Raw genomic sequence first — 25,957 nt, forward strand, 5'->3', positions numbered from 1 at the left:
TCGAAACTATTTCCTAATAATAATAAGGCATTATTTGTCACTTGCACTTTTGCGAGTATACAGGGGAGCTTTCCAGAGGCTACCTGACAGGTGATGGCACCATCACTGTGATGGCTCATGGAATGTGTGCTTCTGAAATTGGAAACCTCATTGTCATCCTTGATTCATCACACCCTCACTCCATTACATCTTACATCATGTTGCTTCTACCTCAGGATTGTCCCTTGAATCCAGTCCTCTTTGTCACAGTTTTATTTCAGTCCTTCCTCAGACTGTTTCAGCAGCCTGGCGTTTGAACTCCCCTCCAATCTCTTCACTTTTAATCCATCCTCTACACTACCACAATCAAATCATGCATCCACCCTTCCACATAAAAAACCTGTGTAGAGTCTTGCCTATAAACAGAACAAAATGTAAATGTCTTCACTTATCATACAAGCAAGATCCCCCACAATCTGACCTCCACCTACCTCCCTAGCACCATCTCCTGCCGCCCTCTTTTTCCTCCAGGCTAGAGTGAGGCCACAATGAAATTCTCCCTATTCTTAGACCGTGTTAGACTCTTTTAAGACTCTACACCTTTGCACATGCTGTTCACTCTGGAATGAACTCCCCTGAATCCTTTTCAGTCGAGCTCCATTAAGCACTATCCTCTCCCCGTTTTATTCTATACTTTCACTTCCTCAGCCAAGCCCTTCTTTGCTTCGGGGCATTTCTATGTACTGTTTCTGCTTACAATGCTCCTCCTCTTACCCTTTGCATTGCTTGCTGTTTCTCACTCTTTGATTCTTTGATGATATGAGGCCAGAAGTCCTCCCAGCCCCTTTCCCTCTAAGTATAATTGTTAGAACTACAGGAGTCTCTACTTGGCTCTGCCCCAAGCACCATTCAGGCATCTCTGCATAAGTCAGTGCCTAAGGAGCTTCAATAGGCAACATACGCCTCTTTCTTCTCTCTCTTCTTCTCCCCCACCCCTGCTCTGTCTCCCAAAGTCTAATTACTTCAATCTTAGACTTTGATAGAAGGCTCAACTTTGATGGAAACTTCTCTTGAAGAGCATTCCACTGGTATTTATGATGAGCAGTAGGTCATGCAGTTCCTTTCCTTAATTAAAAAAAAACAAAAACAGGCCAGGTGCGGTGGTTCATGCCTGTAATCCCAACACTTTAGGAGGCTGAGGCGGGCGGATCACCTGAGGTCAGGAGTTCAAGACCAGCCTGTCCAACATGGCGAAACCCTGTCTCTACTAAAAATACAAAAATTAGCCAGGTGTGGTGGTGCGTGCCTGTAATCGCAGCTACTCAGGAGGCTGAGGCAGGAGAATTCCTTGAACCTGGGAGGCAGAGGTTGCAGCGAGTCAAGATGGCACCACTGCACTCCAGCATGGGTGACAGAGCAAGATTCCATCTCAAAAAATTATAAAAAATAAATAAAATGGTGGTCACACACTAAAAAGAGTCATTTAATTAGGCTAGAACTAGGCCCGGGAAGGTTGAATTTGAAGTCCTGGAACTGATGGTCTTAGCTGCACAATTTTTTGTTTAAACCCAAAGGAGTTGACTTGGAAGGACCTGTTGGCCCAGTTCAGGCTGCATGTCAAGCTGCTTTCACCTGGTGCTCTTGCTGGAAGCCCCTGAATGCATTTGAGGGTTACAATTATCCAGCTTAGGCCGGGCATGGTGGCTCATACCTGTAATCCCAGCAATTTGGGAGGCTGAGGCGGGCAGATAACTTGAGGTCGGGAAAACAGAGACCAGCCTGGGCAACATGGTGAAACCTCATCTCTACTAAGAATACAAAAATTAGTTGGGTATGGTGGCGCACACCTGTAGTCCCAGCTACTCAGGAGGCTTAGGCACGAGAATCGCTTGAACCCGGGAGGCAGAGATTGCAGTCAGCTGAGATTGTGCCACTGCACTCCTGCCTGGGTGACCGAGCGAGACTCTGTCTCAAAAACAAACAAACAAACAAACAAACAAAAACCAATTATCCAGCTTAGCCTCCCTGCTCAGAATTGCTGTGCCTATTTGTTTGGTCTGGTCTGTCACTCAGTCTGGAAGGTAAGATCCATGAGAATGAGGACCACATCTGTTTTGTTCACCATCTTATCCCCAGCATCTGTCACAATATTTGGTGTATAATAGTGCTCTGTAAACATTTGCTGAATAAATAATTTAATAAGGGACTTATTGATTCTTCAGGGTCAAGCAAGGATGTATTTCCTGAGAGAAGTCTCTCCTCCTTTTCTCAGGCAGCTGTTGCTCTTGCCTCTGAGCAACCACAGCACTGCACGGTCCTTTGTGAGAGAAAGGAATAGAACATTTCCTGAGGGTCCATCCTGTGTACCATGTGAGCTGTCAGTTCTATGTGTTTCTCCTTTCATTCTTTCAATAATCCAATATGATAGGTATTATTACCCATACTTGCAGAGGAGAAAACAGGCTAAAAAAAAAAATTCAAGTCATACACCCAATAATAGATCACAAAACCTGTATGCAAAGCCAGCTCCATCTCCCTCTTCTCATTAAATCACACTGCCCTATGGTATTGTGCTTGATGTTTTAATGTATCTGTTTACAAATGTGTCTCACCTTTAGGGGCAGAGACCATGTATATTCATCTCTGTATTCATGAAAGATTTAACATCTGAATTAGACAATACATGAATGAGTGAAGTGGATCAGTCTACTGATGGACGGGGGTCTTTGCAGCCTCAGGGCTTACTCTCAGGGACTCTTGGTGCTGTCTCTTTGGAGAGCTTCTGTCTGTGTCCCTGCCTGAACACAAGTTAGGCCTCCTCCACCAAGTCCCTAACTCTTAATATGTCCACTTATTTCTTCTGTCTGTGCCACAAGATTCCCAGTTACTGTGTGCATTTGGCTTATGTTTGCTTCACAGGATATTTCTATCATGATGAATCAATGATATTCCATGGAAGCATGACTATATGACACATTCCTTTGTTACTCAGAACACAAACTGTTTTTTTACTTGCAGCTGAAGTCACTGCTAGCAGTGACTGTCAGTCAATAAAATGAGTCCGTGACTCTGTCAGATTCTTTTGGGAAATAAAAAATAGCACGCTGTCTGTCTTCAGATGCCCTCAGGCTTGCTAGGGAGATATGATCACACATGAAACAATTAGAGAATGGTGCAAACAAGTTCAGAATCATATGCCAATTTGAGTCACAGTTTGAGGCTCTGACTCTCACTCAGCCTTAAGCTTGCCAAAGCCTTAGCTATTCCCAGTTACACTCCAGCAACCTCTTCACATGCTGTTTACTCCCCCAGAAGATGAACACCTCCTCTCAAGCTATGGGCACAACATCCCACAGGCATAATCATGAGCCAGGGCCTGATGCTTTCAAATGTATTCAGGGTCTTCTGGCAAGGGCAGCAGGCTAAAGCAGCTGAGTGCATCCAGAACCAAGCTCAGATGCTTTCCCAAGTCAACTGCCCTGTGTTTAAACATTAAAGTATGCAGTTAAGATCCCTAGTTCCAGGCCTTTAAATTCAATTTCCAAAGCCTAGCTCTGGCCTAATTTGATGACTCTTGTTTTATGTGTGACCACCTTGTTCTTTTTTTGTTGTTTTAATTGAGGAAGGGAACTGTAAGGCCTGCTTGGTCACCATAAGTACCAGTTGAGTGTTCTTCCAGAGAAGTTTTCATCAAAGTTGAGCCTTCTGTCAAGATGTGGAGACCCTTAAGACTGAAGCGATTTGATGACTTTGGGGTGGGGGAAGGTGCATGTTTCCTGTAGAGGCTCCTTGGCCAACAACCTTCGCAGAGATGCCGGCACTGTGCTTGGGCAAAGCCAAGTGTGAGGCTCCTGTAGCTCTCACGGCTGTGCTTACAGAGAAAAGGGCACACAGGATGTCTGGACCTAAAACTCTTCATCATAATGTCAATTGAATTCCTCCCAAAATAAAAGCTGTGGCCATTTATTAATAAAAATAAAAGCCCACATCTTCACAAATGTTTTCAGAATAACTCATAGGTAAAGAAACTCCTTGGAGCTTTTCTAAAGGAAATGCTGGATGTACTTTCCAAAACTTCAGTTGGAAACTAAACAGAATCCAAATGTCCTGTCCTGTAGTTGAAAGCAAGTACCATTTTTAGAGTTAGGTTTTGCTCAACCTGCTGTATAAGGTTGTGTTAGGAACCTCTGCTTTTAGGGAAGTTTCCTGCTGTTCCCTGGAGCAGAACTGTTTCATTTCACATTTATTTGCTTCTCCATTAACACCTTTTTCCCATCCCCAGGAAAAAAAAACAAAAACTAAATTATTGGTTTTCCTAAAAACATGACAGTGTAAAATATTAAAACGTAAAAACCAAACCAAAATAGAACAAATACAGCAAGCTACACAGGTGTACATTCACATAAATTAATGTTAGAAATACTGGCAAATAACAGTTTATGCAATATTTGCTCTAGCTGTTCAAATAAACAAGACTAAAATAACTTTTCTGCTCATGAAATCAAGTGTGAAAATTGAGGCAGTACATGTGCAGATTAGCAAAAACATGTTCTTATATTTGACTTTGAGCTCAAATTCTCCCATCTAATAGCTCTGTGGCTTTGGGAAAAATAATGATAATTTTAATATTTATTGAGAATTGTTACCTGCCAGACTCTGAACTAAAGTACTTCACATGGTACAGAATATTTCTGAGCCCCTTTCCTTTTCTGTAAGGTTATGATGATTATACACATCTTATATGTTATGAAGAACATATAAAACATATGTTAAAGACCTAAACATTGAGTAGGTGATTATAAAAATGGATGTTTTAAAAACAAAAATGGAGCATAGTAATAACACTGCTAATATACTTAAATAGCAATACAATTTTCCTTCTACTTTCAGATGTATCAGTACTAAGTGAAGAAAATAAACTAGAAGCAGTGATTCGAGTTCACATTAGGCTTTTTTTTTTTTCATGTGGGCTGCAGTGCAGAGGTATGATCTCTGCTCACTGCAACCTCAACCTCCAGGCCTCAAGAGATCCTCCCAAATAGCCTCCCAAATATCTGGGACCACAGGCGCTCACCACCACACCCAGGGAACTTTGTTTTATTTTTTGTCGATCAGCCTGTGTTGCCCATGCTGATCTCAAACTTCTGGGCTGAAGCAAACCTCCTGCCTCAGCCTTCCAAAGTGCTGGGATTTAAAGGTGTGAGCCACCATGCCTGGCCCATATTAGGCATTTTAATAAGTGAAGAGAGTAAAATTAAGAATAACTAATGCAACATTATCTGCATCAAAGTGAAATTCTAAAGGATGAAAGGCATCAAATTTCTCCTTGATGTTCCTTAGGTGGGACATTCTATGTTATGAGATAAAATAAATTTCATTGTAGTCTTAGAAGAAAGTTATTAAACTAGTTTTTCTTTTATTCTACCTTTATTAACTTGTTCTGTAAACTTGAGGAGTCAATTAACATTTTCCTGTGTCCGTTTAGATATCTAAAAATAACTCATTAGAGGTTTCATTTATTTGCAGTTTCACCTAGAACAATGATAAGGATAACGGGATTTAAAGAAAACTTTGACTTAGCATGATTCAGGAAAACTGTGTTGGTTTATTGAGTGAGATATATAACACATTTGCAGTGCCTATGAATGGACAATGGTGATCCATTGGAATTTTCTGTTCCATTGGAATTTTCTATTCCATTTTGTGATGTCTATAGGGAAGTTGTTGGAGGCTTTAGGGGGCCATATCAATAGCACACTGAATAACAGTCTATTTCCTGGTTCCTCTGACCCAGCCAGGGCATTTATTTAATGGTGAAATGAGATGGAAAAAGGAAGAGTGTGTACATCCTGCATCCTGAAATAGAGGATGGAACAATGTGGAAGTAAAATTATTAGCTAAAATCCCTCTCAGAAAAGGTCTATGCTCCCTGCGGCCAGTGGTGGTTTGGACTAGTTTAAAATACAGCTGGGTAGTCTAAATCATAGACTAAATCCTAGACTAGATATAGTGGAAATGGCCACATGTGCCTATTATCATCTCTCAAACTTGGGATGGGCCAGTGACGTTCTCATAGATACTTTTGGTATCACCAATGCCAATTGAGATGAAGGTCGAGTTTTGGGGCTACTTTGAAAACCACGTGAAATCTGGTTTGTAGTACTCTGAGTGACCTAGCAGAATGCATACTAACCCATAGAACGTTCTTGGCATAGAAATTCAAGTTTGAATTGGCATTTTTAAACATATTGGACTTATTTTACTATCTCTGGCTCATAAAAGAGTAAGTTGGCAGAAAAAAAGCAAATCTTAACTGGATTTCTGAGTTGTACATTTATGGTTACAGTTTCCACTGTGACTATTAGAAAATAAATGAAAATGTAAGTATAGAAAATGTAGCCTTTTGCATGAGGGCATCCTATGGGCTGATTACTTTTAGAAAGGTTTGGGGACCATAGGGTGGGTTTAAATAATAATTGTAACCTATAAAAGATTTGAAATTGTGAGAACAAAGGTCATTTATGCCGGGGGTTGGGGATTTTACATGTATATGGATTGGCAGAGGGGAAGAAGGTTTCTTTCATAGAGTCACATTCTTGTCCACAGAATTTCTAATTTTAATTCAATGGAAGTGCAAGGAAAACCTAACAGAGTGAGAGGTACAACATCAAGCTAGGATTGCTGAAGAGTTGTTCACATAGGAGGGCTAAATAGCTGACCCCCATATCCTGCTCCTCTTAACTTCATTAGGGCCTACAGAATAATGTAGTAAATGGTGGTGTTCACATGAAATATAGCCCAGCAACCTGGTATGACCACAAAGGCAGCCAACTGTGGATGACATGGTACAGAATTAGATCCTCGATCAGGGATACTGTAAGGACACTGAACCAAGTTCTGTGCAGGGCCCAGCCCAGCCAGCAGATGTTAAACAAGACACTTCTAGATGCCTAATTGGCACTGATTAAACACTTGTTGATTAATTGATTGACTTGCTGATTGACATAGTGTCACTGAGAATGCCCAGTTGGATGACAAGGCTTTTGACATTAACTCTATTAATATGTCAGTGGCTTAGGCAAGTCTCAACGTTTTCTTGACACAGGATCCTCCTGTCTACAACACAGAGGATAGTCACTTGCCTACAGCAGTTTTAGGGGAGAAGAGAAGATTGAAAAAAGATGAGATTATTGTTGAAGTCTGAGGCATCCCTCTCCCATCAAAATGTGCCAGCACCAGACAGCTTCCACACAGAGTCAGAGCTTGACAGCTCAGCTGTCTTCTGAAAGGAGAGACAGAGGGCAAATCATGTTCCAGGAGCATGAGGCACAGCCAGGAGCATGAACCCAGCTGAGGAGCAGGGCTGAAGGACTGGCAGAAGCTAAAGAGCACTGAGCAGAGAAGCAGGATCAAACCTCAAGGATTATCTGCCTCTACAACCTTCCCCCTAAACCCTGCTACATCCTACTAGAGCAGTGGCTCTGAAGCTTCAGTGTACATAAGGAGCACTTGGGATATGTATTTAATCTACAGATTGCCATATCCTACCACAGAGACTCTGAACCAGTAGGTTTCTTAGAGCCTGGGAATCTTCACATTAGCAAGTGCTCCAGGTCTAGGACCACACTAGGAGAAGCATTGACCTAAAGGGAACCCACTGAGCTTTGTACTTCTTAATGTCAATGACGAACAATAGTAAATGACACAAAGATGCCACTGGGTCTCATATCCAAACAGTTCTAATTTTGGATTTCTCAGTGTCTCGAGGACCAATGACATTCAGAAACATTTCCCAAGTATCCATCATGTGAAATGCATTGAACCAAGCAGTGCAAAATATACAAAGATAAGAACAGTCATGTGCATAAATAACTACAAAACCAGGCTGACTTTGATAGACTCATCAAGTGCTTAGGCCAGGAAACTTACAGAAGGGAAGGAGTAGTTCTAAATGCTGGGATCTGGAAAAGTACTTTGGAATTGGTGCCGTCTGAGGTGAAGCTGGAAGGAAGGTAGGACTTCAATTTGGGATGAAGAAAGACACCACTGGCAGAGGGAATGGTTTAAACAAAGGTTTAGAAGCCTGAGAATCCAGAGTGCTGGCTTGTGTCTGGCCTGTGGAGTGTGTCAGAGGGCAGACTGAAAGCAGAGTAAAGGGAAAAGTAGAAGGGTCATTTTAGGGGCTTTGAACGATATGATGAAGTTTGATTTTGTTCCAAAGGAATGTGTGTAGGATTTTGAGCAGAAGAATAACTGAAGAGGATTTTTTTAATTAAACAGATAATATCTAATGTTTAACCTAAACATTATTATTCTAAATAGCTAATTTATTTATAAGGCAAGCATTTTAAAGGAAAAAGATGGTACATAATGTAAATTTTCTCTCTCTTACATCTGTGTCTCCCAGTCACCTATTTTGGAAGCAACTAATGTTACCAGTTTCTTTTGTATGAAAAGGACTGTTTTGGAAACTAGCTAATGGCCAAATATTGGTTGGGCTGGAATGAGGAAGAGGGGATTCATGACAGAGACACCAGTTTGGTGATCTTTTCAGAAGCCTAGGTGATGAAATGAAGGCTGGAAATAGAGTACTCTCAACACATGTAGAAGGGGGATTCTGAAAAGACATTTCATAATCCTCTGCTCCCCATCTCCAGTCAACTTACAAATGACAAAGAGGAAGTCAAAGATAGTTGAAATTTTGACTTGAGGGTTGAGGAAAGGTAAGGAGGGGGACTCAGTTTGGGACCAAGTTACGGGGAGGCTGTGCAGGAAAGATGAGTTCTGTTTTGGAAATGTTTGCCTAAGATATAGGACATAGATGTGGAAGTGACAAATATCCTGTTGGAAGGGCAGGCACGTAGCTTGGGAGAGAGATTGTTAGAAATATTACTGAGGAGTTATGAGCAAAGAGGTGGTAGTTAAAGTTGTAGGATTCTATGAGCTCAGTAAAGAACACAGCAGATAAAGGGGCTGAGTACTGAAAAATTCTTACATCAAGGAAGAAGTAGAAGTGGGGCCAACAGAGACTAAGGAGAAATGTTCAGCGAGTGAGTATGCGTGTTATTGAATTCTGATGAAGAAAGTATTTCAAGGGGAAAGAGGTCGGGGGATTTTAGGTCAATGCTGCCATCATGGTAATAGGAATGTAATGCACTAAGAGGAAGAGCTGAGAAGAAACCACTGAGCCACCTGGAGATTAGTAGCTCAGCCACCTGGAGATGAGTAGCTCACGGGTGGGGTTTAAATGGTAGTTTCTGGAGAAAATAATGCAAGGGAAATAGTAAAGCAAGGCCAGAGCATGGGGGTGTCTGGTGTAGACCTGTTTCAAGGAATCTAGTGTGAATGGAGGCAGAGAGAATAGACGCTGGAAAGAGAAATGAGGTAAAGAACTTTCCCCATAAGTACAGAGGAAAAGGTTGGAAAGAAAAGGGTGGAGGTAGGGAGATGTTTGATGGAACAAGATCCTGGAAAAGACCGAAGGGGATGAATAAAGGCAAAATTAACAATGAAGGGAAGAAAATCGGAGAAGTTCGCACCTAATCTCTTTGGCCATCTCTGCAAACTAGCCAAGATTACCTCTGTGTTCCAGGAGGTATGAGTTTCTGTTTGGAGATTTGCAAAAAAATACAGAAAGCAATTTGATAGGATATTGACTTGAGAGGGAAGAAAGAATTTTCAAGAGTCACTGACGTTCCAACTGAGGTTGCACTAAAGAAGCTACTCATCTGAGTAGCTTCCATTAGCTTCCAGATCTTTCTTTAATTTCTCCCCACAACCACAGTCTCAAAAGAACTGTGCTTAACATTAAGAATTTGACCTCTTTGGACAATCTGGGAAATGTATTCAAGAACTATCGTGTTCTTTCTGTGGCCCATAAAAAGAAGCAAAGGAAAGAACGTAGAATGCCTTCCAGACAGGTTTCTGGAAATCAATGATTGGTCTGTTATTTAGGTACGTATGCAGTGATATTTGGAAAGAGAACTTAAATATCTCTAGCACACTAAGCTGATCAGTTGTGATTTATTAGCATCCTGTGAAAACTACCAAAAAGATATCTGCAAGTAATTTATCGGAACAGGATCAGAGATGAGTGGAACCAGTCTGTCTCCCTGTGACTGAGACCACCGCTAGTGATTCTCCAAGTACAGAGGGGGGCATACCATCCTCCTTCTCTTCTCTTCCCCCTCTTTTATTTTCTCTCATCCATCTGGATTGACCCAAAAAATATGAAGGAAAGGCAAAGGAGCAGCTCCCTGCCAAATTAAAAGAGGTTATAATGGGGACATGTCCATGGTGAAGAACTATGTGCATCCAAGAGGATTATAAAGACCTGCAAACATACTCATGATTTTGTCCCCAGGCTTCATTGTGCAATATATTTTAGTTTGCCTTTTTTGTTTCTATACTGCACTGGACATTATCTTTTTTTTCAATAGCACTTCATTTCACGGAATAAATCCCCCCCCCATATAAATGGTTTACAGCGTGCCTGCCTCAAGCAATTCTGTTATGTAAAAAAAACCTTTGCAACCACATTTAAAATTAGACATTTATTCCTTCATTCCTAAATGTGAGTTGACTCCCTGGGAGTATGTGCTCATTTTTTGTGGTTTTATTCCCTGAATTACAGTGATGTGTCTGTGACACCCACGCTGCATATTTCCTCCTTAGGTTATGTATTAGTTGGTCAAAACACACTCTCCTAAGGCTATGCCGCCCTCAAGTGGTCTAGTCTGAGAATACTCAACTATTTTCCTCTGAGCAAACTGGGTTTCCATCCAGACCTGTTTGGCTGAAGCATTAACTCCTGAACGGAAAAATAATAATAATTATGTGCCAGTTCTGGGGCACAATAATTATGAGGTACATGAGGCAAAAGGAAGCCTTTATTTCCCAAGAAGGCCCCAAAAGACATAGGAGTAAAATGGACGACAGCAACAACCACAAGCTTGTTTTGTTAATTATCAAGTAACTGGCTACCTGTATGTGACCGGGAGGACTAGGGTGGGCTATGAGTTGAACTGGCCCCCTTATGCCTTTGGGGCCAATCCTCAGCTCCTCTAGGGCAACCCCCTAATCAGAACTTATGACATCATGTTCTATAATTAAGGACATACGTTGTATGGAGACAATGCATTCAGGGAAAACATTCAACTCTTCCATGAGGCCAAGACTCTCAGAAGAGAGGTCAGTAATTATGGTGATTACATTAATCACAAGGATTGTTGCATGGAGGAGGGTATTGACATGGCTACCCTATGATGAAGCTCTGTGGGGGGTGTGCTGTAATTGGCCACCACCAAAAGTCTCTCATGCCCGTGATTAACTTCTCTGGTTGTTTATGTGAGCAGGCTTAGGAATTCTGCTGGGTCGTTCTGGGCAGAGCTTATGAGACAGGTTGGTTGCAGGGCTGTTAGGCTGCTCAACTGGAGCCCATCCTGGCACAAATGGGTCAGAGAAAAACACACGCTGTGCTGTCCTTCATGGTTTGTTGCATTGTTTCTGGTACTTTGGGTGATTTCAGTTAATCATTAATCTCCTTCAACAAAGATTTTTGCATGGAAAATGCTAGTTCTTCTAAACTGCTCTTGGGAACAGAGATAAACTGGACCAGCCCAATGAGCAGAAAAGAGTGCTTTATCTAGCAGTTATTTGGTGCTGTGGGAAAAGCCCAGAAAAAGGAAACTCTGCTTAGTAACTTGAGATTGAGAATCAGCTCTGCCACAAACTGGGTATGTGGCCGTGAGCAAGTCACTTAAACATTCCAGGCTCAGTTTCCACATAGGCCAAGTGTTTCATGCAACTCACGTTAGGGGTTCATAGGCTTATGTGCAGATGGTATGACACACAGGCCACCACCAGGATGAGGCCTAAGAGGCAGCGTCCTCTTTCCCTCCCTTCTTTAACTAAACCAGATTCACTTTTATCCATTTTATAAATTGGAATCTGAAAACCACTGGATTCTATATATGTGCTTCTTTTCCAGCTACTTTATCCTGTGATAGTTATAGATACTCTGAATGGTGATGCTGACACTTATTAATCAAGTTCTTTTTTTTTTCAAATTGTAAGTGAAATCATATATGTCTCTGTTAATTTACAAGTCTAGTTTCTGATAAAATTAGTCCAGTCGGTGGAATGATGGCATGTGTGGGTGTGTGCTGGGGAAGGGGGGAAAAGAAAGAAGTAACAAGGCTCATGGTGACCCCACAGCTCCCAGGAGGATGCAGGCCAAGGAAGGATCTAGGTAGACCTCGCCAAGCAAACAGTAGACAGTTTTGGAGTGTGAATAGACTCTACCAGAAAAGCCAGCCAGAAAAGGGGTGGTTCTGGTCGAGGAATAGTCCAGAGAAGCTCTGAAAGCACGTCAGCAGAGTAACAAGGCTTTTCACTCTGCCTCCAGAAGACATATTGTAAGGACTGAGTGGGCCCCCAAAAGAAAAACGCATTAGAAAGAGTTGAAAATCAAGATTTCCAGAAAACAGAGGAAAAGGTTTTACTACACTATACTATATATGGGTATATATGTCATTATTAATAGCAGACATCATTAAACTAATATGATTTATTTTCATTCAGGAAGATTTCCCTTTAAGTTAGCTTAAAAATAGAATATACTATGAAATGTATCCAACTTCGTTTTTCAAGCTCCAAAAGAACTTTTTCCTTTACAGTGCTTAAAGATAATACAAGTGCGGACGAGTGATGGTTGAGCTCCAGTCTCCTTTCTTGAGAATAACACGAGGCACAGACCAAGCAACAGACCAAGGTGCTCAGAATTATGAAATGTCCACTCTTTTTAGTTCAAGTATGCTGAGTGCAGAAGAAACTTCCTGACCTGTTAGTGTTTTTATGTCACCATCTGTAACCTATAATTACAGAGGGATTCTAACTTATTAAAGCAATTGCTCAGACTATAATTCCTGGTTATATGAATTTCTGAGGTACAATTTGTATGGCCTCCTGCAATAGATACCTCTACTGCTACCCTGTCATTGTGCTGAAAATATAGTATACATAATGAAACGATATCCAACCAGTGAACAAATATTTACTGAGCACATATTATTGGCAAGACATTGTCATAAACAATATGGAAATACAAAGTTAGGCCAGTGATAGGCCTTGCCCACAAAGTGCATGCAATCTAGTAAAAAGTTGCATGTGTAAGCAACTAGAAAATAAGGCAACCAATAGTAAGTACTTGATAAACAAGATGGTAGTATATGATTCTGACTTAGAGCTCAGGGTGAGATTTTAGGTCATTGGCTCAGGAAAGGGGTTTACAAAGTAAATTGCCTTGAGACCAGGCCTTACAGCTTACAAAGACTTTTGTAGGTGACAAAATTCTTTCTTTCCATAGGAAGAGAGAAGATGCTAAGCAGTAATGGCACAACAACGCTATGGCAGTAGGAAAGCATAGCCACTATTCAAGAGATAGCTAAGCAGGAGAGATTGTGGCAGGTAAGGGAAATAGTAGAAGGCAAGTCTGGACAGGAAGGTCAGAGCCATATTCTAGGGGTGTTTTTGTTTTGTGCTAAGGAGATGAGAGGTGCCATGGAGCTGCAAGCCAGAAAGCAAAATGCACAGAACGATTGGAAAGTGAAAGAGGCCGATCCAAAATCACCTCTGGAGTATATCGCATCAGTCCAGGTGTTAAGCAATAAAGATTTCAACTAGAGCAATGGCATCAGAAATGATGTATGAATGCGCGTATGTGTGTGGGGCAGTGTTACTGAAAAGCAGAATTCAATTCAAGGGCACGACATAGGATAAAACAATAAGTTGGACAAGGGAGTCCTATACATTAAAAGGTTACAGGCAAGTATGTGTGTGTGTGGCTAAGTGTGTGTGTGTGTGTGTATGTGTGTGTCTGTCATGTCAGGAGTGTTTCACATGAAATACACAGGTATATTTGTACCTATGATTAGTCTTAAAGTCCTGGCATCATTTTCAAAATAAAGAACATTTTTAAAAAATATCTGGAAGCAGGAAGATTTGATTGGGCACTGATAAACATTACCTTGTAAATGAAGTTGAATGTTTTTCCATTTCAGCAAATCATTGGGACAAGTGGAAAATCCATTGGAATACATATATCTATGGTAAACAGAACAAGGTAATATAAATTACCCTGATTATTCATAAGCCAACGGTGACAAGGATAAGGTATAGCCAAAGTTTCCCTGCAAATGGTTTGTCATGTTTTTCTTGTCAAAAAATTAATGCTAGACCCAACTCTTTTGTGTTTTACTGCACTTTTTACTATGCTAGGGAAAATGTCATATTTTATTTTGGAAGCAACTGAACAATTAGAGAAAATGATTATCTAGAATTCTGGAAAGTAAATAAAATGACAACAAGATACGGTAATTCAATCAATCAGCAACTGCAGGTTAAATGCTTGCTTTGAGGGCAACTTTGGGCTAAATTGTGGGGAACAAAGGGGAAGATGTGATTTGGCTCATTCCTAGAGAAGCTTGAAATTTAGATGGGCAAATCTGGCCAAGAAGCAAGGGGCAACTAGAAAATCAATAAGTTATGATATCATAAGCCATTGACGTTTTCAAGGAATTCACCTAAAGATCTTAGAAATTCCCAATCCACAAATTCTACAGTAGCATATAATTCCCTCATAAAATATTCATGCAACAGCAACTTGACAACAACAAAACTATGTTGGACTATATATGAGGTCCTATTTGCTGGGTTCACTCACTTGGCTAGTAACCTACTACCTGGAACCAGGCTTGCAGAACTCCTGAGTGGAAGTTATGTCTTTGCAAAATTATAAGTGGCAATGCCATAAACCTACAGAGTTGCTTTAGAGATGTCAAAAGTGGGATTGCTAACACTGTACAAGGTCAAGCACTAATCACCATGATATATGTTCAAAGGAGGCCTACAGAATGGAGAAATTTCTATAGAGCAGAGTTGATTCTCCACAGACAAGGTAGGATTATGATCCAGACATGCCTGATTTCTAGCCTCTGAAGCTCTTCCCTGACATCAGTAGAATGGCTGGATCCCACCCACAAGGCTAGTGTCTCCTCAAGTCACTAGAGTCAATCCAGTTATTGGGCAAGAAAGATTTCAAAAGCTCTGGTAGAGGACAGGGAGTCTATTAATAAATGGCAGGCTCCATAGCAGGCACTTTTATATTTTTGCACCAAATCTGTAAAATATTTATTATTCTCCTCACTTTGAGGAAAGCAAGGCTCACAAAAGTTAAAGGACTTGTGTCTGATCATACAGCTAGTGGCAGGAGAATGAAATCCAAGTTCAAGGGCATTTACTATGGTAGATTCCCTCTCAGGCTCCGGAGCACATATTCTTAGCCCTGTGTTTTTTGGGGTGTGAGACCGGGTCACTTAATGCTGGTTGGCTCTGATCCAGAGTCAAGTTTTGATGATTAGGCTTCTGCCTTGTGCTAGGGAACTGATCTTGTAACTATATCCCTGCATGTCTTACTCTTTGTGACTTAATTGTGCCCTTAATAAATTGTGTGGTAACCTAGCTCTTCTATGACAGGAATTTCCCCTTGCACAGGGGTGAAAGTCCTGCTCTTGAATTTCACCTGATTGCTTGGACTCTGCTACCACTTGTTAGTAGATATCCCAAGTGCTGTCTGTGTGTATCCTTAAGTTCCTCATAATGGTTGTATTGGATCCTTCACCTCTGTTTTTCATTCATATGCCAGCCCATTCCCTCTCTTAAAGCTTGGCTTTTTCTGAAAGGAACTCCTTGCCCAGACAACCCCAAATTTTCTGTTGCCATACTTGCCGAAACTCTATTCTACTTGTTGATTTGTCTTCCTTCTAGCACTAGTACTACACAGATTTTGGGATCTGCCACCCAAATTATTTATTACTCTGTGTGCTGGTCTTTGTCTAGCTCCTTTAGCCCAATGACTGAGTGATGTGCAGCCCATAAGGTAAGTATGGCAAAACAGTGGTGGGAAAGAGTCTGGTGTACTCCTGGAGGTGCAGAGGGTGGCCTCACATGGGTGGAAGGTGTGTGTGACAGGTTGTTGAAAGTAAGGGTAGATTACTGGGGTGGAACCATATTGAAAAGGGTTTTGAATGCCAGAATGTACGCTTGGCTCTCATCCAGTAGTGATGAGAAATTATTATTGGTTTGTAAGCACTCTAGGGAGATTAGTCAGTGTGTAGGATGGACTAGGCAGGAGATGACTGAAGATAGAGAAACAAGGAAATCATTAAAGTTCTGCAAACACAACGTGATGAGAGCCTGGATTAGAGTTATCTGTAATAACCCCAGGAAGGAGATAAGAGACAACATTTGAAGCAAAACTGCAGGCTTAGTGAGAGATAGGGTATGCAGAGAAACAGAAGTCAAGGATGAATCTAAAGTCCTAATAATGGTGATGCTGTTGGTAGAAGAAAGAAACCTAGGGAAGGAATCAAAATCTGCGGGAAGAAACCCTAAAATCCCAGCTCTCTTTTCAAAATTTTCAGTATTCACATTGATTGTATGTGAGAACATTGCTAGCAAGTATCCAAGCAAAGGGATGTGTTAAAATCAATCGAATTGTTGAATTAAGACCGGAAGACAAATGAACAATCAAGGCTAAACATATCAATTAGGGATAGATGTGGGCAAAGTCATAGGTGTGGACAAGTGAACTGTGAGGGAAGTCAAACCTAACCTGGCAAGAAGTCCACAGTTTTCCACAATATTCTGGGTCTAGGCCTCTGCTGGGCCAGTGGCCAAGGACGGGCAAGGGAGTCAAGCATGGACTGTATATTCACAAACAAGAAAGCCTGTTATATAACTTGTCTCTAAAAAGAGCCACCACTACAACTAGGTATGGAATCTCTAGGGCCTGAGAACCCAATGATATAACACCCACAGAGAAATGCTACAGATGCCACTTGCTACGGCTGATTCCTTTTGAGCACTAAAATTTACTCTCCCACTAAAGGTGTTGTAGAAATGCCTCTCTTCTTAGATCAAATGTAATTATTGTCCAGGTTTAATATTCAGCTGTGTTTAACTCTCAATCTCAACTCTCTTTTCAAAAATTAAAATCATATGACCAAGATAAACAGGGTGATGATTTAAGTCAGTGTCCTCAGCTGTAAAATGGGAACAATAATACCTGACTCCTCCTTTTGTGAAGAAAGAAGAATCTTAAAATAGGTCAGTGAAGAATTTACGTGTGTTAAATTATGTTCTGAGTGATGTTAGATTGCTTATTTCAGTGGGGTTTGTTTAGCTTTTATGTCCGGTGGCTACTGATTGGTGTAGCCTATATAGCTTTTATGTAACTTCAGGACCAAACTAGGCTTCTTTTAGTTCTGATACTAATTAATATCCAAAATTGTGGTTAGGAAAATGAAAGGAAAGAAGAAAAACATGTGGCTATTTATGGTGGGTTCTTTTGTGGGGAGGGAATTTTTTGGCTATGAACTGGCATTTGCCCAATAGTATTCTGAGTTCAGTAAATAACTCAACACACATGGGTTAAATTTCTAATAAAAACATGAAGCTTAAAAAGTAAGTGGAAAGTACCTGGCAAGATACATATTTACATTTGTGGAAGGGAAATTTTTATGGTGGTTAGCCAAACCTGACATGCACAGGGATTAATTCATCCTCACTCATCACAGAAACAAAAACTGCCATTATCATATCATACACGCTATGCTGTGGCTTTCTCTTAAAAATCAGCGCCACCGTGAAAGGAAGCTGACCTCTGTGTGCACACACTTAGTGCAAGTGTATGCCTTACTAGAATCATTATACGTATATATGTATAATAAAAGCTACTTTTTAAAATGCTGAGAAAGTCTTATACTTGAGGTACCATAATTTTATTAATAATAGTATAATAGAATCCTTGAATTATTAATTCTATAATAGATGGAATTCATATAATAATTAACAGAATTCACATAATAATATAGAATTACTAATTCTATAATTCTAACTTACTCAAAAATTCAAATGTTTTTCACTCTACAGATGCTCCTCAACTTACAATGGGACTATGTCCCACAAAACCCATCATAAATCAAAAAATATCATAAGTCAAAAATGCATTTAATGCCTGGATAAGCCCATTGTAAAGTTGAAATATCATAAGTTGAATTATCATAAGTGGGGACCATTGGTACTTGCTGCCTGCGGAAAAAGTGGTGTGAACGGGGAGAAAAAGCAGGTGAGCAAGCGGGGACAGCCAGCTTACAAAATATATATTTCTGATCCTGTAATACCTAATTTGTTTCCAATTTTCAAATGAAAGACACTGAAATTATTAAGCACCCACTATGTGATGAAAAGTAAACTGAACTTTGAGGAGATTTTTGTAGCTTGCCCAAGGTCACAGAACTAGATTTAAACTTAGAGATGTATAACTTAAAATTGTAGGCAGTGGGCAAAACAGTTTCACCCTTGCTGACTCTCTAAACTTGACAACAATCCTAAGAGGACAACGCTAGAAGTAATGGAGAAAAAATAGAGCTAGCACCTAAGAGACAAATTTGCTAGTTTCCCTTCTGAGTTAGTTTAGACAAACTGCCCTTGCAGTTTGAAGGGCATGGAGGAAAAGAAAAAAAAATACATAAAAAGTGTTTTATTTTCCTATTTGGGGAAATGTAAGGGAACCAGATTCTGCTTGAAAAGCTCAGAATTCCCTTTCTTTTTTTTTTTTTTTTTTTTTTTTTTTTTTTTTTTTTGAGACAGGGTCTCACTTTGTCAGCCAGGCTGGAATGCGGTGGCATAATCACAGTTCACTGCAGCTTCCACCTCCTGGACTGAAGCCATCCTTCCACCTCAGCTTCCTAAGTAGCTGGGACTGCAGCCACGCACCACTACATCCGGCTATTTTTTCTTTGTTTTTTTGTAGAGTGGGTGTCTCCCTATGCTGCCCAGGTTGGTCTCAAACTCCTGGGCTCAAGTGATCCTCCCGCCTCTGTCTCCCAAAGTGTACAGGCATGCATGAGCCTCTGCACTCGGCCTCAGAATCGTTTTTATAAGTATAGTTAAATATTATTTTGTCCCCTCTCTTTTATGTTCTGATGAAGTTCTCGTCAGAGGTTAGGATAACTTCTACGTAGAATTTCTGTGGAGATTAAACAGAGTTCTACATGTAAGCCTACGAAGCTGCCAGGACCACCGTAGAGTACTATGACGCTCACTGGGACCACGCTATGAGGTCTATCCCTGTAGAATCATGTGATGTTGAAGAAACCATTATTTTCCTTCTTACACTTTCTCAAAAGAGGGAATGTCCACTCCTCTCATGGATGGGACAGCATAACACTTCTGGATCTCTCCTGTCACTTCTCGGCATGGGGCGAGTAGCTAATTTGATTAATAGAGAGCCTGAAAGTCATTGAGCCATTCTTTTTCAGAGACCATAGTTACTGCATTGAAAAGGAAGAGCTGGCCAGGTCTTTCTCTTACTGCCTCAGACCACTGTGTTCACAGACAGTGTGCTCACTTGTGCTTCAGGACCCAGAAAGTAGGCAAACCCTGACCTAGCAGGCCCAGCTAGCTTCTGTTCTCCAGGCCAGCTTTGCTGTCTATGAATGAGTAAGTCAGGCTGCCCTTTCACTGGAGACCCATTGGCTTTAATGTAATAAACATTAATTCCTAAAAGATATGGAAGTGCCATTCTAGCCTCAGGTCTAAGTCACATTGTCCAGTCCATCCTCATTGTGAGTAAAACTGATCATTTCAAATTAAAGCCTAAAAGGATGATGGAATGTAGAAGAGCTACTCTAAGCCTTCAACATTTGGGACTTTGAGATAGTCGCCCAGTCCTCTGCTGTCTTGAAAACACTGGCATAACATAACCATCCATGGATTCTGGCTCCTTGTTCGTAAGAGTCATGGGTTTGCTTTGTTTTCAGTTTAAAAGACACATAATAATTATCTGCTTATCGTTTAGAGTAATTTACTAAACATTAGCCAAAACAGCTGACTTAAGACACTGAGCAAATCTCAGAAATCAAATATGACATATATTCATCTTCACATCAAAGAATAAGATATTGCATTTTAACATGGAGGGAGAGAAGGAGGGAAGGTGCTGATGGGATCTTTCACTAGCACCAGAATGTGCTCAGTCCCAAAGTGACCCCAGCTTTTTGCCACCCCAGGGAGTGTTGGGCTAAAAACAGGCCAGTCTAAGGAGACAAAGTATCATTGGGGGTCAAAACAAATGAAAAGATTCCATGTCCTCTGGAAGTCATGTTGACATTTCTCTGAGAAAAACAAAAGTGATCTTTTTGATTGATTACTTTATTCATTCATTTATCGACAAGGAGTTATAAAGCACCCACTGTGTTCTAGTGCTCTTCTAAGCGAGGACTTCTTCTCTGCATGTGCAAATGCTTCTGAGATGAAGGGAACCTTTAGAGAGCCTATGTGGTCATAGGCCAAATCCACCCACCTTGGTTCTAGAGTGTTTGTTTGTAGCTTTCTCTATTTTGGCAGTAATTGGATATAGCAAGACCAGTTTTCTGTTACAATCCCTTTATAATAATGAAATGAGGTTATCTGCTATGGGAAGTATATTTATCTTTCTATCATTTACAAACAAATTTGTAAATAATATGTGGGGTGGTTAAGGTAAAAGCATTCATGCATCTTATCCAAGGGAGGTATCAAGTTATTACAGGGTATATAGTAAAAAAAATTGGAGGGATACAAACTTATTGTTTTATTTAGTGAATATTAAAGAGTACTAAGGGACAGAGTTATTCACTAGTGACTGTGTCATAGATCTTGATCAGAAACAATCAAACTTCTGGGGCTCTTGATTGGCACATATCATAGCAAGACCTCTGGAAATTTCTCAATAAAACATTTATTTATCTATATTTTGTTCTGAATAAAATGTGAGCACCTTAGGGTAGAAGAGTAGTTTATTCATCTACATGCTTATGTCTGGTGTATGGTAGGCATTTGACAGATAATTGTTAAGAGAATGAAATCTGTTGATAATTTATAATTCAGGAGTAAAATAGATTTCAGATAAAGCTTTTGCTAAGTGGAAAGTGAGTACAAATTACAAGTACATTTCCAAGAAGGCTCATATATGTCAATTATTAATTTTTGCTATCATTATTAAACAGAAGTCCTAGACAATGAACAGAAATTTTACCTAATACTGTTAATTAATAATAGATAAATATAATTGAAACAATGAAAGTGCTCAATATTTTCCTTATGCTAATCATCTAATAGTTAAAGGCAAACAATAGAACATTCCCATAATGAAATTCTATTACACTTCAATCTACTTTTTAAAGAGGCCAGGTTCTCATCTCAAATCATTTTTGCTGGCATTTCTACTAATTTTTCATGTTTGAAACAATAACTGATATTTTACCAAAAAAACCTTGTAATCAACTTCCAAAATAACAGCTATTTTCATATATCAGTGACCTTATAGAAAGAACGCCCAGAACTTAATAAAACCCCAGAAGACTTTAGAAAGTCCTGATTCACAGGAACACAGTGCTTCTTTGGTTTCAGGCCATTGGCTACCTCATTGCTGGGATTTTCCAAGTCAGATAGTATTACACTTGGAATATGCCAGTGAACATTAATAATCATGACCATAAATGAAAAGTTGGCCTTCTCCCGTGGGATATAAAAGACTAGCTTTCCACACCTCCTCAGAGCAGCAGAGGGCAGTGAAAGCACTAGTAATGGATAATATAAACCCAGTATTACCATCGAGAGAGAAACGTTGTATTTTTTTACAAATACATTTTCCATTTTAAACTAACACCATGCATGTAAGAGTTTGGAAATATATTTTTAGTCTCTAATGCAGTTTTGGAGCCATATACAACTTTTACAAAGTGCAATGTAATTTCTATGTAGCATTTCTGGGACTTAGAGTTCAATTTAATATATCAGAAAAATGTTTGAGAGAGTAATGCTACCTTGTGAACTTGGTCCAAAACTTAGCTGTACAGTGTAGGATATCATAAAACAGTGGTAACCCACCAGAGACGGAGTGTTGTGTTTATGAGCGTATACAATTTAAGAGGTGCAAGGGCCCCTTGAGGTTAACTAATGATTCGTGTCCCTCCTTTTAACTGACCTGAAAAGGCTCCTGGACTTGCTCAACTATATAGAGGCTAAGACAGTGGTCTCCTCACTCCTCTTGTCCTGTGGAGTTTCTTGTTCTGTTTTGTTTTCGTTTTTGTTTTGCCACGCTATATTTCATAATACTTACCAGTTAGATTTATAATCTCTGATGTTTTAGTCAGGGTTCAAAGGCCAGGGAATTTCCACCTGGAAATTGCAGGAGGGCTCAAAAATCAGTCTGAGCTTGCTTCTGCAAAAATTTGTTTTTGACTTTGAAAAGAGAGGCCTCCACAAGGGAGTTATGCCATTCATTTGAAAGTTTAAAAAATGCTCTACCCATTGCAAGTCAGTATATACTTACAGTACTTTAAAAAGAAAAAAGACCCATCACTCATCCACCCAGGCCTCCCAGAAGACACTGCTCTTTTAACCTTTGCAAACCCACACAAATCCAGTCCCCTTTCCTTCTTAGATTGCCCCATCACTGTATCATGGTCAGAAATTTTACTAAATGGCAAGGCAAATGCCTATGGGTGCTTTCTTAGCTATGACCTTTCGAAGTCTGGGCTCTAATTTAGAAAATCTGTCACTCAGTTTCCCTACTGAGTTGGGAGAGTGGACTGGAAGCTCAGGAGTGGCTGAGAAAATGGTTAAATGGTTAATGAAACAGTAACCTCCGGGAGAAAAGACATCTCTGTGGTGCCAGGACATTGCTGTAACAGTTACATTCAAACATTTTGTCTCCAGACTTTGTTGATTTGCCTGGAGCCCATGAGGTCTGATTGGCATTAGCAAGTTCAAGGGCCTCCAGTGACATTCTCCTGACCCTGCAGCAACTTCCTTCTTTCAAGAACACACACTAAGCCTCAGGCCAGGACCTCTTGCTTTCATTTTCACTAACTGGCTTCTCAGCCTGCTCCCTTTGTTCTACGTCTTGTGGTTTTTCAGCAAGTCAAGGGCCAGGATGAAATCCCAGAGCAAATTCTCCCAAGGCCAAACAAGGAAATGCTCAGCAAGTCTTTGGAAACCAATAACCAAGAGCACTAAGCTATCTTATTTGAAAGTTAATAATTGAATGTCACAGATATTTTCACCACAGTTAGACATTTTATGGAATAGCTGTATATCTTCATTATATGACATTCTCTAACAAAGTTTAAAGTTGCATGGATAGGCCCAAGTTTAAGTTGACTTTTTTTTTGGGGGGGGGGCGGTATACAGATTTTTCAAATCAAGAATTAAAAAGCCAAATCAAGGAAAACACCTTCTGGAGAGAATCTGGTGTTACAAACTTTAGTTAAATGCTGTATATCTTATGATTTCTTAAGGAGATGACTAATACCAAAGGGAATTATCCAAGGCATGCCAAAAGCATAGGGGAAAACATGGGACCTCTTTGTCCAGAAACTATCAGGGATTGTGCTATACCCCTTTCTCCCAGTGAGGCAAATGGTTCTCTGGAAATGACCATGAATGGGGCTTCCCCACTGCACTTTTAGTTGAGTTGGCTAAAGAAGCTGCAGAGCGTCAGGCCAAGGACCAAGAGGAGCTGTGGTTTTTGTGTGATGAAATGTGCTACCATCCAGCAAGGATTAGTCTCTGAGCACAACCTGCTGGTTTGGAAACCTGAAGCCAGGATTTTCAGAACGCTGGCCCTTAAGCATAACCCAAACAATAAAGAGAAGTTGTTTGTTTGTAAAACCCAGTCTCAGGGAATATCAGAGCTAAAAGGTCAATTGTAGAGTTATCAGGTAGCTTGACGAAAATCATATTTACATGGTTCCTCTGCAGAATTTTATTTCCTATAGAGAGACAGAGGTAGAAGAGAGAAAGAAGAGGGTGGGAGAGAAAAAAGGAAATGGGCAGTATAGAGTGGGAGCTAAAATGGGCTTGAAATTAACTCAGTAGCTGAGTTCAACCACTGAAACCTTTGTTTTCTGAAATATTAGATGGGAATAATAGTACCCTCCTGTGTTATAAGGTTGTTATAAGAATTCATAGAATTAATCTTTGTAAACTATTTAGTGCATGTCTGGAATATATCCATTATGCTCACTAATGGTTAACTATTATTACTGTTATTTTAAGTAACTGGATAAAGAGGAAAAAGATGTACTTACTGTGAGGTACAGTTCCTTAAAAACTACCATGTTATTAACTAATCATTCAGAGTTTTGTAAGGAAGGACCTGCTCTTCAAGTACATCAGTAGATTCAGATACTTTAAAAACTTCATCAATCTGTTCAACCTACATTAGTAAAATCTATACAATCTGGGACAAACTAGCCCACCATTTGTTCAGGTAACACCCAATACAGGAGGAACTGGGGGAGGGGGCCTTTCACTTGCCAAGCCCTGTAAAACAGTAGCTTTGGATTATATCATCCCAGAAGTATGTGTGTGTATATATATATGTTATATATATGATATATATCTATATAATTTAAATTTTTATAAATGCTTCATATGAACTAGCAGCAGCCCTGGAGTCCAATCCTAAATCCCACAGCAATTTAGGATCTTGACCGAACCCTCTGCCGTACCCTAGCTTTCCTTCTTCAGGCAAGATTATATAGAGGAAGTCCTCCCTTGGAGTTTAGAAGGGTAAGAGGGGGAGCTGTGCTCCAGGGTTTCTGGGAAAGACAAACCAACTCAAACAAGCCTATTCTATCTATCAATTCTACCCAGAAGCTGAAATGGGGAGAGAGACTGCCTTTTCTTTCTCCCTAGAGAGCTCACACCTCAATTCTGCTTTAAAGGTATTGCTTGAGCATTGAGGTATAGGAGCCAGAGGGAGCGATGATGAATGGCTTCTCAAATAAACCACTTTTTCTATTTCCCATTTCTTTCTATCCACTCAAATGAATGGTTGAGAATTTTGCTGCCAACTTTTGCCTGTGAGTCCCTTCGATCCACCTAGATTAATCCTGGTTGTCCTATCAGACTTAGCTTTCCACAGTCCACAATAGTCTCCCACCCCAGAATGAGGTATGGGCTTATTTATTTATTTAGACAGGGTCTCCTCGCTGTGTCACCAAGGCTGGAGTGCAGTGGCGCAATTATGGCTCACAGCAACTTCAACCTCCTGGGCTCAAGCAATCCTCCCACCTCAGTCTCCATCCAACTAATTTTTTTAAAAAATATCTTGTAGTGACAGGGCCTCATATTTTGCCCAGTCGAGTCCTGAACTCCTGGGCTCAAGTGATCCTCCCATCTCAGCCTCCCAAACTGCTGAGATTACAGATGTGAGCCACCGTACCCAGCCCCCTCTACTTTTTGATATCATCTTGTACGTACTTCCCAGAATGTAAATCCATGAGGACAGGACCTGTGCCATCTTGTACACGGTTTTATTTCCAGCACCTAGAACAGTGCCTGATACATAGCAGACATGCAGTAAATATTGTCGAATGACTGAATAAATGAATCATAGTGAAAGTAAAGAAGGAGAAAAAAAACAATACTATGTAACCATAATTGCCTTCTATGGAGGCTAGACAGTAGATCCTGGAACATAAAAGTCCCCTTGCCCGAGCACCAGGATGGATTTAGGTATGAAAAAAATGGGCCTGGATTTGAATTTGGGGGATGCATGAAAAGAACAGAATTACTCTGTGCAAGAGACAGCAAGAACATCCTGGAGCTGGAGTTTGAAGGAGGGTAGAATGCAGTGCAGGCGGGATGATATGAGGAGTAGAACTGGGAGATGGATGAGAAGGTTGGCAGGCATATGGCTGCTGTGCGGGGTAAAGCAGACAGTGAGAGGGCCCTGGTTGGGGTGGGGGAGTGCTGGCAAATGGACTCATAACAGGAATGTGCACTCTGTCATTTGAAGTTTATTGCTGTGCTCTCCCATGACCCAAAAACTCTCAGTTCAAGTTTTTGCAATACATTATCAGCC

General features: G+C 40.4%; 1 protein-coding gene and 1 long non-coding RNA gene across 4 annotated transcripts in view; one reads left to right on the top strand and one right to left on the bottom strand.

The window, feature by feature from the left end:
* The window catches only part of SYNPO2 (synaptopodin 2), a 172,470-nt gene that overhangs the window by 68,209 nt on the left and 78,304 nt on the right, over nt 1-25,957 (bottom strand). The gene's annotated exons all lie outside the window — the stretch shown is intronic.
* LOC129480686 (uncharacterized) lies at nt 11,118-14,102 on the top strand. The gene is made up of 4 exons (XR_008657104.2): nt 11,118-11,169; nt 12,657-12,751; nt 13,346-13,446; nt 14,040-14,102. It is a non-coding gene; the product is annotated as an uncharacterized lncRNA (long non-coding RNA).

The sequence above is a fragment of the Symphalangus syndactylus genome, chromosome 4 (assembly GCF_028878055.3).
Source record: "Symphalangus syndactylus isolate Jambi chromosome 4, NHGRI_mSymSyn1-v2.1_pri, whole genome shotgun sequence".
In the NCBI taxonomy this organism is placed as follows: Eukaryota; Metazoa; Chordata; class Mammalia; order Primates; family Hylobatidae; genus Symphalangus; species Symphalangus syndactylus.